The 14,034-nt window shown below is 41.4% G+C and overlaps 1 protein-coding gene across 5 annotated transcripts in view; it reads left to right on the top strand.

Annotated features, from left to right (window-relative positions):
- cadpsa (Ca2+-dependent activator protein for secretion a) overlaps positions 1 to 14,034 on the top strand; it is a 206,380-nt gene that overhangs the window by 107,453 nt on the left and 84,893 nt on the right. The window lies entirely within an intron of this gene.

The raw sequence follows: 14,034 nt of genomic DNA, 5'->3' as shown, positions 1-14,034 counted from the left end.
CCGGAGTTTAACATATTTTTCCTGCTGGACTCTGCGATGCTGGAAATTTGAAGTCGATCGCATGAATTCTCTAGGAGGAGTTCGTTCAAATACAAAGGCTGAAAATGTGAAAAATCACCAAAAAACTGAAATTGAGTGAATTACTGTAGCGCCCCCTATTGGTTGAATGGAATGAAAATTACAGGGTATGTTCTGCCATGCGATGTGCACATATACTGCAAATTTGGTGATTTTAAGATACACGGTTGAGAAGTTATGTGTTGTGATAAACAAGCCACGCCCCAAGAAGTTCATTGGTCCGTATCTTCTAAACGCTATAAGATATCAACAAGCTTTTGATAACTTTTGAGATGGAGATCTGATAATGATCCACAGCAAATTTGGTAGCAATCGGACAAAGCGTCTAGGAGCAGTTATGAAAAATGAGTTTTTCACAAAATTCAAGATGGCGGAAAATTTTTCCAGGCGGAGATTAGGGGTCTGAGAGGCTTTTTTGTAGAGCTAGTGGATCTGGACATGTGTATCGAATTTCAAGTAAATCGGACATACTGGCCGAGGGGCGTCGCCGGTCCAACTTTGAGGGGGCGCTAGAGAGCCATTTTTTTACACAAAAATATGCAATCTATGTCAGATGGCTATTTTCACCAGACCTGACAAGTGTGCAAAATTTGGTGAGTTTTCATGCATGGCAAGTACCCCAAAAATGCTCCCAATGCGGAAAAATAAAAATCATAATAATAAAAAACATTCAAATTTCAATAGGGCCTTCGCTGGCCCGACGTTGTCGGTGGCTCGGGCCCTAATAATAATACCCCATACAATTTCAATAGGGCCTTCGCTGGCCCGACGTTGTCAGTGGCTCGGGCCCTAATTAAAGCTGCAAGCAGCGATGAACGGGCCCTCGCCTCCTCCCGCACGTCGGGGGTGCCGGCGGGACTCCAACGTATGCAGCCGAGATCGTCTGCGACAGTCGGACAACGCGCATAGGAGTCCGATGCTTTTTTTCTGCTTGGACCGTGTGACGCAGGAAATGATGCAATGCAAATAGTCCACAGCATCTTGTATCCACTGTGTGGTGCTACAGAGCATGCACAAACATGTATTATGTTGCTCGATAACAACTGTAGACGACATAGTGTAAAAGTCATGTAAATCGGATGCCAGTTGTCAAAAAACGCAGAATTACTTTGGCCAGCAGGTGGCGCTGTGAGTATTAGTGAAAATTAGCTTGTAGACATCCTCAGGCCATGAGTGTTATCAAGCATGGGAAGTTTAGGAGCGTTTGGAACAAGTCTGGCTGAGTTACATCAGCTTTTTTCATGGGGAGTCACGTAAAGTAGCCGCCCGCTACGGCTAAGCCATTCCGTCAAACGTAAAGCTTTTGATAACTTTTAATCACAAAGGTCTTGAGACTGTACCGACCAAATTTCAAGTGGATCCGACAAAGTGCCTAGGAGGAGTTTGTTAAAGTATAGTGACTAGAAATGAGCCTAAATCCATTGAAAACGGTACGGTTTAGAGCATGGTCCCAAGAGACTTATTTGTAAGTCTCTCTGAGATACATAATCCTACCAAGTTTCATACAGGTACCTCAAACGTAGCGCTGGGGCTGCTCTTTTGAAATATTGTAGGGGGCGCTATGGAGGCAATTTAAAACGGCCAAGCCAAACACCCATATAAAATATGTCCTCCCATTACCTATAACACATGTATAAAGTTCCATGAGTTTTTGAGCATCGCAAGCCACTGATCCATCAGCCTACTTTTTCATGGCGAATGATGCGTTGCCGCGGCAACAGCGTTCAACGAAAACTCCCAATATTCATGATGGTGCATCATCAACGTGTTAAGACTATATTTACAAAATTTCAGACTGATCTGGTGAACTGGCTAGGAGGAGTAAATAAAAGTATAAAATATGACATTTCCTTTTGCCAGTAGGTGGCACTATGAGTTATTGAACATTTTTCAATTGAAATGTGCTAAGAGTTGAAGTAGCATCATGCATAAGAAATTTCGTGCAGATTGAATAATGTACCTTGGAGTTATAACAACTTCTTTCTTCCCGGCCAATGAGGCAAAATGGCCGCCCCGCCACGTCAAGGTTCTTTGATGAAAACTCTAGCTTTTGATAATTTTTCATCACAAAGGTCTTAAGAGCATCCCGACCAAATTTGAAGTTGATCGCATGAATTCTCTAGGAGGAGTTCGTTCAAATACAAAGGCTGAAAACGCGAAAAATCACCAAAAAACTGAAATTGAGTGAATTACTGTAGCGCACCCTATGGGTTGAATGGAATGGAAATTGCATCGTATGTTCCACCATGCAATATGCACAAATACTGCAAATTTGGTGATTTTAGGATACACGGTTGAGAAGTTATGTGTATTGAAAAACAAGCCACGCCCCAAGAAGTTCATTGGTCCGTATCTTCTTAACGCTTTAAGATATCAACAAGCTTTTGATAACTTCATGTGATCTTGATCCAATAATGATCCACAGAAAATTTGGTAGCAATCGGACCAAGTGTGTAGGAGGAGTTCTCAAAAATGTGTTTTTCACAAAATTCAAGATGGCGGAAAATCTAGGTAGGCGGACCTTAGGGGTCTGAGAGGCTTTTTTTTTAGAGCTAGTGGATCTGGACATGTGTGTCGAATTTCGAGTAAATCGGACATACTGGCCGAGGGGCGTCGCCGGTCCAAATTTGAGGGGGCGCTAGAGAGCCATTTCTTTTCACACATATATGAAACCTATATCATATCTCTATTTTCACCAGGCCTGACAAGTCTGCAAAATTTGGTGAGTTTTCATACATGGCAAGTATCCCAAATATGCTCCCAAAGATCTAAAATAAAAATCAGAATTAAAGCTGCAAGCAGCGATGAACGGGCCCTCGCCTCCTCCCACACGTCGGGGGTGCCGGCGGGACTCCAACGTATGCAGCCGAAATCATCTGCGACAGTCAGGCAACGCGCGTCGGAGTCCGATGCTTTTTTTCTGCTTGGACCACGTGACGCAGGAAATGATGCTATGCATGCTATGCAAAGGAAATTATGCTATTTTGCTATGCAAATAGTCCACAGCATCCTGTATCCACTGTGAGGTGCTACTGAGCATGCAAAAGCATGTTTTATGTTGCTCTATAACAACTGTAGACAACATTGTGTAAAAGTCATGTAAATCGGATGCCAGTTGTCAAAAAACACAGAATTACTTTGGCCAGCAGGTGGCGCTGTGAGTATTAGTGAAAATTAGCTTGTAGACATCCTCAGGCCATGAGTGTTATCAAGCATGGGAAGTTTAGGAGCGTTTGGAACAAGTCCGGCTGAGTTACATCAGCTTTTTTCATGGGGAGTCACGTAAAGTAGCCGCCCGCTACGGCTAAGCCATTCTGTCAAACGTAAAGCTTTTGATAACTTTTAATCACAAAGGTCTTGAGACTGTACCGACCAAATTTCAAGTGGATCCGACAAAGTGCCTAGGAGGAGTTCGTTAAAGTATAGCGACTAGAAATGAGCCTAAATCCATTGAAAAATGACACAAAAATCAAAATGGCCGACTTCCGGTACGGTTTAGAGCATGGTCCCAAGAGACTTATTTGTAAGTCTCTCTGAGATACATAATCCTACCAAGTTTCATACAGGTACCTCAAACGTAGCGCTGGGGCTGCTCTTTTGAAATATTGTAGGGGGCGCTATGGAGGCAATTTAAAACGGCCAAGCCAAACACCCATATAAAATATGTCCTCCCATTACCTATAACACATGTATAAAGTTCCATGAGTTTTTGAGCATCGCAAGCCACTGATTCATCAGCCTACTTTTTCATGGCGAATGATGCGTTGCTGCGGCAACAGCGTTCAACGAAAACTCCCAATATTCATGATGGTGCATCATCAACGTGTTAAGACTATCTTTACAACATTTCAGACTGATCTGGTGAACTGGCTAGGAGGAGTAAATAAAAGTATAAAATATGACATTTCCTTTTGCCAGTAGGTGGCACTATGAGTTATTGAACATTTGTCAATTGAAATGTGCTCAGGGTTGAAGTAGCATCATGCATAAGAAATTTCGTGCAGATTGAATAATGTACCTTGGAGTTATAACAACTTCTTTTTTCCCGGCCAATGAGGCAAAATGGCCGCCCCGCCACGTCAAGGTTCTTTGATGAAAACTCTAGCTTTTAATAACTTTTCAACACAAAGGTCTTAAGAGCATCCTGACTAAATTTGAAGTCGATCGCATGAATTCTCTAGGAGTAGTTCGTTCAAATACAAAGGCTGAAAACGCGAAAAATCACCAAAAAACTGAAATTGAGTGAATTACTGTAGCGCTCCCTATGGCTTGAATGGACAGAAAATTGTAGGGAATGTTCCGCCATGCGATGGGCACATATACTGCAAATTTGGTGATTTTAGAATACACGGTTGAGAAGTTATTTATATTGATAAACAAGCCACGCCCCAAGAAGTTCATTGGTCCGTATCTTCTTAACGCTGTAAGATATCAACAAGCTTTTGATAACTTTTGAGATGGAGATCTGATAATGATCCACAGCAAATTTGGTAGCAATCGGACAAAGTGTGTAGGAGGAGTTCTCAAAAATGTGTTTTTCACAAAATTCAAAATGGCGGAAAATTTTTCCAGGCGGAGATTAGGGGTCTCACAGGCTTTTTTGTAGAGCTAGTGGATCTGGACATGTGTGTCGAATTTCGAGTAAATCGGACATACTGGCTGAGGGGCGTCGCCGGTCCAAATTTGAGGGGGCGCTAGAGAGCCATTTTTTTTCACACAAATATACAACCTATATCATACCCTAAGTTTCACCAGACCTGACAAGACTGCAAAATTTGGTGAGTTTTCATGCATGGCAAGTATCCCAAATATGCTCCCAAACGATAAAAATAAAAATCATAATAATAATTAAAGCTGCAAGCAGCATTGATCGGGCCCTCGCAACTTCACGCACGTCGAGGGTACTGGCAGGACTCTGGTTGACGCGGCCATGCATTTCTGTGACCATCATACATTGCGTGCACGAGATAAACAGTATTTCCTGCCTCAACCAGCAGTGTACCAAGATCATGTTGCCAGGCCTTAAGCCTCAAATGTTTTGAGTGTACCTCCGATACAATCATAAATGTAAGCCTGTTAAGATCATTAAGAAAATGAATGTGTGAATGTGTTTCAGTGTTTATAACATAACAGACTGTCAAGTTACTGGGATGGAGTTCAATTCCCTGCAGTGTCCTACTGATTGTATTTGGACTTACATGAAAGTTAACAGAACAGCAGTGTCATTTGTTTTTACTTGAACACTTTAATTTGACACGGTTTTCATTTTAAGCTCTTCTGTAACTTTAGATTGTAGTGTGAAGCATTCATTGTAACATTTAACCTGATTCTCATGTAGAAGCTCTGGACAGATCATTTATACTAATGCCCACTGACATGGTTTGAAAAACACTGTTGATTAACTTTTGTTCTCCAAGCATCTTAGTTTGCACATATTTAGATCAGAGAAGTCTTTTTCTCATGGTGTGCCCACAAACCCTGTTTGGGCCGCTGTTATGATAGAATTCTGTTTACGTCCGTGGTTGCCAGTAGGTGGCGCTATGACTATGAGTTAATATTGGCATGCAGATGTCCTAAAATCACGACAGCAATCAAGCATGTCAAGTTTGGGGCAGTTTTGACAAAGTAAGGTTGAGTTACAAAAGCTTGATGGATGATGGCGAATCATGTAAAATTGCCGCGACACCAAGTCCATGTTATCCGATGAAACATCAAGCTTTTAGTAACTTTGAATCGTTAAGTTCTTTAGGTTGTTCTGACCAAATTCTAAGCTGATCGGATTATTTCCCTAGGAGGAGTTCGTAGTGCAGCACCTGGAAAAGGAAATAAAACCACAAGAAATTCATACAAAATTCAAATTGGCTGACTTCCGGTTGGGTTTAGAGCATAGACCCCTAAGACTTTTTTTTTAAGTCTACATGTAATACACCTGCTTACTTAATTTCATACATCTAGGTGAAACGTACTGCGAGGGCTGCATCGTCGAAATATTGTAGGGGGCGCTATCGAGCCGAGTTGCCACTCTGAAGCATTAAAATCACATCAGATAACTACATTCAGGATTTTAAATGTGTGTGACAAGTTTGATTTTGTTTTGAGTATGTTTAGCCCCTCAAAAACACCTTTGTTTTTCATGGCGAGGAATGCATCGCCACGGCAACGGCATTTCACGAAACAACAAGCTTTGAGTAACTTTTAATCACAAAGGTCTTTAGATTGTTCTGACCAAATTCTAACTTGATCTGATTAGTTCCCTGGGAGGAGTTCGTTAAAGTAGAGCGCCTGGAAATTGAAAAAACAACACTAGAAATTCAGACTAAATTCAAAATGGCTGACTTCCGGTTGGGTTTAGGGCATGGCCCCAAGAGACTTTTATTTAAGTCCACATGTGATACATGTGCCTACCAAATTTTGTTAATCTATGTGAAACGTACTGCGAGGGCTGCTTCGTCGAAATTTTGTAGGGGGCGCTATTGAGCCGATTTAACACTCTGATTGAATAAAATCATATTATAGAACTACATTTTGGCCTTGTGATCTGTGTGTCAAGTTTGCTTGTGTTTCGAGCTTTTTTAACCTCTCCAAATGACCATCGTTTTTCACGGCGAAGACTGCGTTACCACGGCAACGGCGTTCGACGAAACATCAAAAGCTTAGAGAACTGGCATTATGAACTTCTTACATTTGTGTGGAACAAATTTGATGTTGATCTGATTTTCCAACTAAGAGAAACAAGCCAAAGTATAAAGACTTTAACTTACTGTTGCCAGTAGGTGGCGCTATGACTATGATTCAAAATTGGCTTGCAGATATCTTCAGGCCTGGAGTTTAATCAAACATGTGAAATCTGGTAAAGATCTGATAATGCGGAGTCGAGTTACATCAGTTTATTCGTTCATGGCGAAGGATCGAAATTCGCAGAGCCGCCACGTCGCCACGCTTCGACAACTTCCTACAATTTTCACAATGAAGCATTATCAAGGTCTTAAGGCTTTTGTGACAAAATTTGAGAAGGATCCGATTAATCTGTGAGCAGTAGGGTGTCAAAGTACACAACCTATGACTTCCTGTTGCCACTAGGTGGCGCTATTACTATGATTCAAAATTGTCATATACATGTGTTCAGGGTCAGGATGTTATGATATATGAGAAATTTGGAGCAGATTAGGCAATGTACAGCCGAGTTACAACAACTTCCTGTTTCATGGCGAATGGTGTTTTTTTGCCGCCACGCCACGGACACATAGTTCAATAACTTTTTGATCTTTGAGTATCGTTTCACTGCCACGGTCTCAAGAGCATACTGACCAAATCTGAAGGCAATCGGGTTTAATCTCTAGGAGGAGTTCGTTAAAGTACGGCGCCTTGAAACGGTCCAAAAACGTCATAAAATTCAAAATGGCCAACTTCCTGTTTGGTTTAGGATATACCTCCTTTTGACTTTTTTGTACGTCCCATCACGTTCCACATACCTACCAAATTTCATACAGCTAGGTCAAACCCAAAGTTGGGGCTACTCTGTAGGGGGCGCTATCGAGCCAAAATGTCATGCAAATATTGGACACCCCAATAATACTGGAATTTTCACCCCGATTGAATTTTGTGCCAAATTTCAAAAGATTCCCAGTATCCCAAGCACCTCCTTTTTGCGATGAAACTGGTACGATAATAATAATAATAATAATAATAATAATAAAAAACATTAGAATAACAATAGGTCCTCCGCTCCGACTACGTCGGTGCTCGGGCCCTAATAATAATAATAATAAAAAACATTAGAATAACAATAGGTCCTCCGCTCCGACTACGTCGGTGCTCGGGCCCTAATAATAATAATAAAAAACATTAGAATAACAATAGGTCCTCCGCTCCGACTACGTCGGTGCTCGGGCCCTAATAATAAAAAACATTAGAATAACAATAGGTCCTCCGCTCCGACTACGTCGGTGCTCAGGCCCTAATAATAAAAAACATTAGAATAACAATAGGTCCTCCGCTCCGACTACGTCAGTGCTCGGGCCCTAATAATAATAATACCCCATAGAATTTCAATAGGGCCTTCGCTGGCCCGACTACGTCGGTGCTCGGGCCCTAATAATACCCCATACAATTTCAATAGGGCCTTCGCTGGCCCGACTTTGTCGGTGGCTCGGGCCCTAATAATAATTCTTTGAATAACAATAGGGCCTTCGACCTGACTTGGTCGTGCTCAGGCCCTAATAATACCCCATACAAACCTAAAATCGGCTCTAAAAACTATTAGAATTTCAATAGGGCCTTCGCTGGCCCGACGTTGTCGGTTGCTCGGGCCCTAATAATATAAAAAAAAAGAATACCTCTTAGAATTTCAATAGGGCCTTCGCTGGCCCGACGTTGTCGGTTGCTCGGGCCCTAATAATTCCTACAGTTTCAATAGGGACCTCGCCGCCCGACGTTGTCGGCGCTCGGGTCCTAATAAATTATACAAATTGTCAATATTTGTGTTTTTGAAATATAGAATGCATCCAGTAATATGTGTAAAATATGATATCCGTGCAAAATATATGCTTTTCCTGCACGTCCTCTCCGCCTGTCTGCATGTCTCAGCATCGCTGGGGTGCTAAAACGGCAGGTCTGTGAAGCAGTTTAGCCAATTGCTGATTAGAGATATGAATGTATGACTTACAATTTAGCCAATCAGCTTCCTCAAATACATTCAGCTTTGGGCGAAATTTGTATCGACCATTCTCTGCAGGGGAGCGCGAGCACTACTCCTCCAAGACTCGTTTGAGAGGAGAACTTTGGCGAAGAAACTCCAAGTGAACAAGCTGATCCCAGATCAACCTGACCTCACAATCAGACAGCAGACTAGCGGGAAAGGGAAGCAGTACATGCGAATCTTCTCTAGTAGCTGGTACACCAGAAAGGTTTGGCTAGCTGGATGCAGCCATGCTAATGCCTTACTTAGTTTTTCAAAACAACGGGACAGGTCCAGCATGGACTGTTACTGGAGTGAGGGATATGAAGCACTTGTCTGAGAAAGTAAGGAAGCATGAGAACACTAGGGCACACATGGAGAACTCTGTCAAGCAAGCCATATTAGGCAAAGTGAACATCTTTCCTTCTACATAGTTGTCCTCGGTCTCATTTGCTTAACTTGGCCATGGAGGCATCAAAATGTAATTGAGACCTGTAAATTAACAGTGAAAACTCATCAGATCTTAATTTAACACCAATATTTAGGGCCCGAGCACCGACGTAGTCGGAGCGAAAGACCTATTGTTATTCTAATGTTTTTCATTATTATTATTAGGGCCCGAGCACCAATGTAGTCGGAGCGGAGGATCTATTGTTATTCTAATGTTTATTATTAGGGCCCGAGCACCGACGTAGTCGGAGCAGAGGACCTATTGTTATTCTAATGTTTATTATAGCCCGAGCACCGACGTAGTCGATAGCGTAGGACCTATTATTCTTCAAATGTTTATTATTATAAAGATTATTCTATGTCTTTGAAGGGGAAAAGGAGGTTCTTGGGATATTGGTGAGAACTTGAAATTTGGCACGCAAGCCAGAATTTGCGAAACTCGCAGAACGCCTGGTGTTTCCAGCTGCGGTATGAAAAATTGGCTCGATAGCGCCCCCTATTGAATAGCCCCAACATTGGGTTTCACCTAGCTGTATGAAATTTGGTAGGTATGTGGAACTTGATGGGACGTACAAAAAATCCTCTTGGAGTTTTTCATTAAACCAAACAGGAAGTCAGCCATTTTGAATCTTGACGTTTTTGGACTGTTTCAAGACGTCATACTTTAACGAACTCCTCCTAGAGATTAAACCTGATTGCCTTCAGATTTGGTCAGTATGCTCTTGAGACCTTGGCATTGAAAAGTTACTCAAAGATCAAAAAGTTATCGAACTATGTGTCCGTGGCGTGGCGGCAAACAACACCATTTGCCATGAAAAAGGAAGTTGTTGTAACTCGGCCGTACATTGTCTAATCTGCGCCAAATCTCTCATATGTCATAAGATCCTGACCCGGAACACATCTATATGACAATTTAGAATCATAGTAATAGCACCACCTAGTGGCAACAGGACGTAATAGGTTGTGTACTTTGGCAACGCAGTCTTCGCCATGAAAAACAAAGCTGCTTTTGAGGGGCTAAAAATGCTCGAAACATAAGCAAACTTGGCACACAGATTTAAAGCCCACATTTTTTTTATATAATCTGATTGTATTTGTTCAGAGTGGCAAATCGGCTCAATACCGCCCCCTACAACATTTTGACGAAGCTGCCCTCGCAGTACGTTTCACATAGATTAACAAAATTTGGTAGGCACATGTATCACATGTGGACTTAACCCTCCTGTTATGTTCCGGGTCAAATTCACCCGTTTCAAAGTTTGAAAATCTAGAAAAAATATTTTAAAGTACTTTTTGTGTATGAAACTTCTTGTGCTTGCCTTAATTAGTGTAATCAACGTTTAAAAAAAAAAAAGTATATATATATATCATGCATTTGCAACCACCCCCTGCAGGTTTCTATAACAGAGATGATGTTTGGGTCAATTTGACCCGGCAGTGAAAATGGAGGCTATAAGGGATCAGAAGTGTCAAGTTTAGACCATTTCTTTCTTTGAAAACGTGAGACAAAGTATTTCTTACTCCCTCCCACCATGTTTCACCCCATTTCTCACACACACACACACACGCACACACACTCTTTCTCACTACCCCACCTGTGCGAGAAATACAGATACTATTTTGACGGGAACCTTTTATAAACTCCACCCACACTTAGCAGGGGAGGGTTGCTTGAGAGTCCTACCAACATTACACTCTGCAGATGCAAACAACACAGCAGAATACTGTAGGACAACATGAGCAACAGAAACAAAAGGATGACAGCCCTGGAGGCTCTGGAGCACATCCTTGATCACGACAGTGAAATAGAGGAGGATGTGTCTGAAGATGAAGACCATCTTGAGGTCAATTCAGATTATAATGGTACTGATTATGAATCAGATGAGGAAACGAGGAAATGAGGAAACACAATCACACACACCTCGTTCATTGTGATCATCTCTTGTTCATTTTTGTAAATTTCTGTTTCTTAACACTATAAATGAACATAAATGAAGTTTACTTTCAATACAAATCCTTTTGTATTCAATTGGCTTGATTTTGAGTGAGCGGGTCAATATGACCCTGAACAGCAGAGGTGTCTCATCTCTATTTATCTACATCACCCCATGAAAAACAGAAAGTTTCAAAATGTACAAAAAATTTAGAAATAAATACATGTTATGGTAGACTAATGCAATTTATATCTAGGTTTTTCCAAAGTACCTAAAACAATTTTTTAACATGTATTTTTCATGAAAACGAGTGGGTTATCCTAATTGAACTATGATCTATGGAGGGGTGAATAACTCCATTCCACTAAATACTGATTGAATTGTTAGTAAGGGAGTTGGTGATGAGGTACAAACTATATTTATTAGGATTTTTTGGTTTCTGACCACTTTTGGATGATTAAACATGCACCGGGTCAAATTGACCCGCGAACATTATTGCTGTACCTAAAAAACGAACATAACAGGAGGGTTAAATAAAAGTCTCCTAGGGCCATGCCCTAAACCCAACCGGAAGTCAGCCATTTTGAATTTTGTATGAATTTCTAGTGTCGTTTTTGCAATTTCCAGGCGCTCTACTTTAATGAACTCCTCCTAGGGAATTATTCAGATTAACTTAGATTTTGGTCAGAACAATCTAAAGACCTTTGTGATTAAAAGTTACTTAAAGCTTGTTGTTTCGTGAAAGGCCATTGCCGTAGCGACGCATTCTTCGCCATGAAAAACGAAGGTGTTTTTGAGGGACTAAAAATGCTCAAGACATAATCAACCTTGTCACACACATTTAAAATCATGAATGTAGTTATCTGATGTGATTTTAATGCTTCAGAGTGGTAAATCGGCTCGATAGCGCCCCCTACAAAAATTCTACGAAGCAGCCCTTGCAGTACGTTTCACATAGACTTCCAAAATTTGGTAGGCACATGTATCACATGTGGTCCTAAAAAAAAGTATCTTGGGGCCATGCGCTAAACCCAACCGGAAGTCAGACATTTTGAATTTTGTGTGAATTTCTCGTGGGTTTTTTTGTTATTTCTAGGCGCTCTACTTTAACAAACTCCTCTTAGGGAATTAATCAGATCAACTTAGAATTTGGTCAGAACAAGTAAATATTCCTGAGCACACCACCAGAAAATAAGACTTCTCTGATCTAAATATGTGCAAAGTGAGATGTTTGGAGAACGTTCGGCCATTTCTCCTCGACTATTCCCGCTTTGAGTCACTCAGCAATGATTGTCAGAGCTACCTGCACAAACAAACAGTCGGTTTTGAGACCTGCATTTACTTTGACAGTCTGTTATGTTACACTAAAGCGCATTCACAAACAATGATCTTTTTGTCAATCTTTACAGGCTTAGATTTAGGATTATATTTGGAGATACACTCAAAACAATCGAGTCTTAAAACCTGACAAAATTTCCTGGCTACGCCGCTGGTACCACAGGAAATAGCATCTAACTTGTGCATGCAGTGTATGATGGTCACAGAACTGAATGGCCACATCAACCAGAGTCCTGCCAGTACCCTCGACATGCGTGAAGATGCGAGGGTCCGATCAATGCTGCTTGCAGCTTTAATTCTAATTGCTTTTCATGTTTACTTCTCCTGATCTTTACCTCCCTATTGAAATTACAGGTTCAGACAACGCACATCAACAGAGTATGACACATGTTAAAATGCCTGCACCCATTGCTTTCTATGGAAGTCCAAAGACATGGGTCAACTCAACTCTTTAGAAGCTTGAACTTGAGATTTACAGGAACACTGTTGTTCCTTTATTTCATTGTCTTCTGTCTCAATCACCAGGTGATGTGAAGGTTTACCTTAAAATGGTAAATGGACTATACTTTTTTCTAGTCTTCCGACCATTCAAAGCGCTTTAACTCTACATGTCATCATTCACCCATTCACACCCATTCACACACTGATGACAGGGGCTACCATGCAAGGTGCCACCTGCCCATCAGGACCATCTAACATTCATACCCATTCATATACTGTAGGCACAGCTTGCGGGAGCAATTTGGGCTTAAGTGTCTTGCCCAAGAAGGCATCGACATGGACTAGTGGAGCCGGGGATCGAAAGATGACCCTGCTCTACCACTGAGCCACAGTCTCCCACTGCACTGTGATCTGTAGCTTTAGCTCCTATCTTTATCTTTTGAACCTGTTTTCACTGTTGAATCATATTGACGTCCAAGATACATTGCAATCACGCATTGTCGACCCTTCTGTCTGCTTCTCTCTGAAATCCCTTTTTTGTTTTCCCATAGAGCTCAGTTAGTGACAGTGTGGCTCCGTGGTAGCTCTGACAGCTTGATGGAGTAGCAGAGGGGAGTGGGGCTTAAACAAGGGTCAATTTATCCAAGTGTGTTGTTCAGGGTAAGGATTATGGTCATAACTGATACATGTAATCCTTCAAGTTAATGCACGTTATGAAAATCCGCAAAACTGAATAAACCCTCTCTCAGTTCAATTCAATGTGACTTTATTGACAAGTTTAAAAAAACAGTGTTGCCAAAGCACCATCTCTCTCTCTGGTAAAAACTGAAAACACCAATTTCCAGTCTGAAGTGATATTTCTATTCTTTAAATCAGGCCGCTGGTACCACACCGATGCTCTACTACCCTTCAAGGCGTTATCAGCGGTTATCAGCCTCATAGATTTGGGTTAGAGGTGGCCTGCTACACCTACTAGTAGTTTCAGAAGGCTGCTTTAATTTATTTGTATGGTTATACGAATAAAAGAAGACAACGCCTACCTTGGTAGTACTGATTATGACGAGGCCAAGGATGAAGTCAGGTGACGTAGTATAAAGAGTGACGTAAACCGCATAA

Source organism: Cebidichthys violaceus, unplaced genomic scaffold (assembly GCF_023349555.1).
Source record: "Cebidichthys violaceus isolate CVI_PGR_0920_01 unplaced genomic scaffold, fCebVio1.0.p SCAF_17, whole genome shotgun sequence".
In the NCBI taxonomy this organism is placed as follows: Eukaryota; Metazoa; Chordata; class Actinopteri; order Perciformes; family Stichaeidae; genus Cebidichthys; species Cebidichthys violaceus.
The sequence above is the reverse complement of the archived record's forward strand: the minus strand, read 5'-3'. Positions and strand labels throughout refer to the sequence as shown.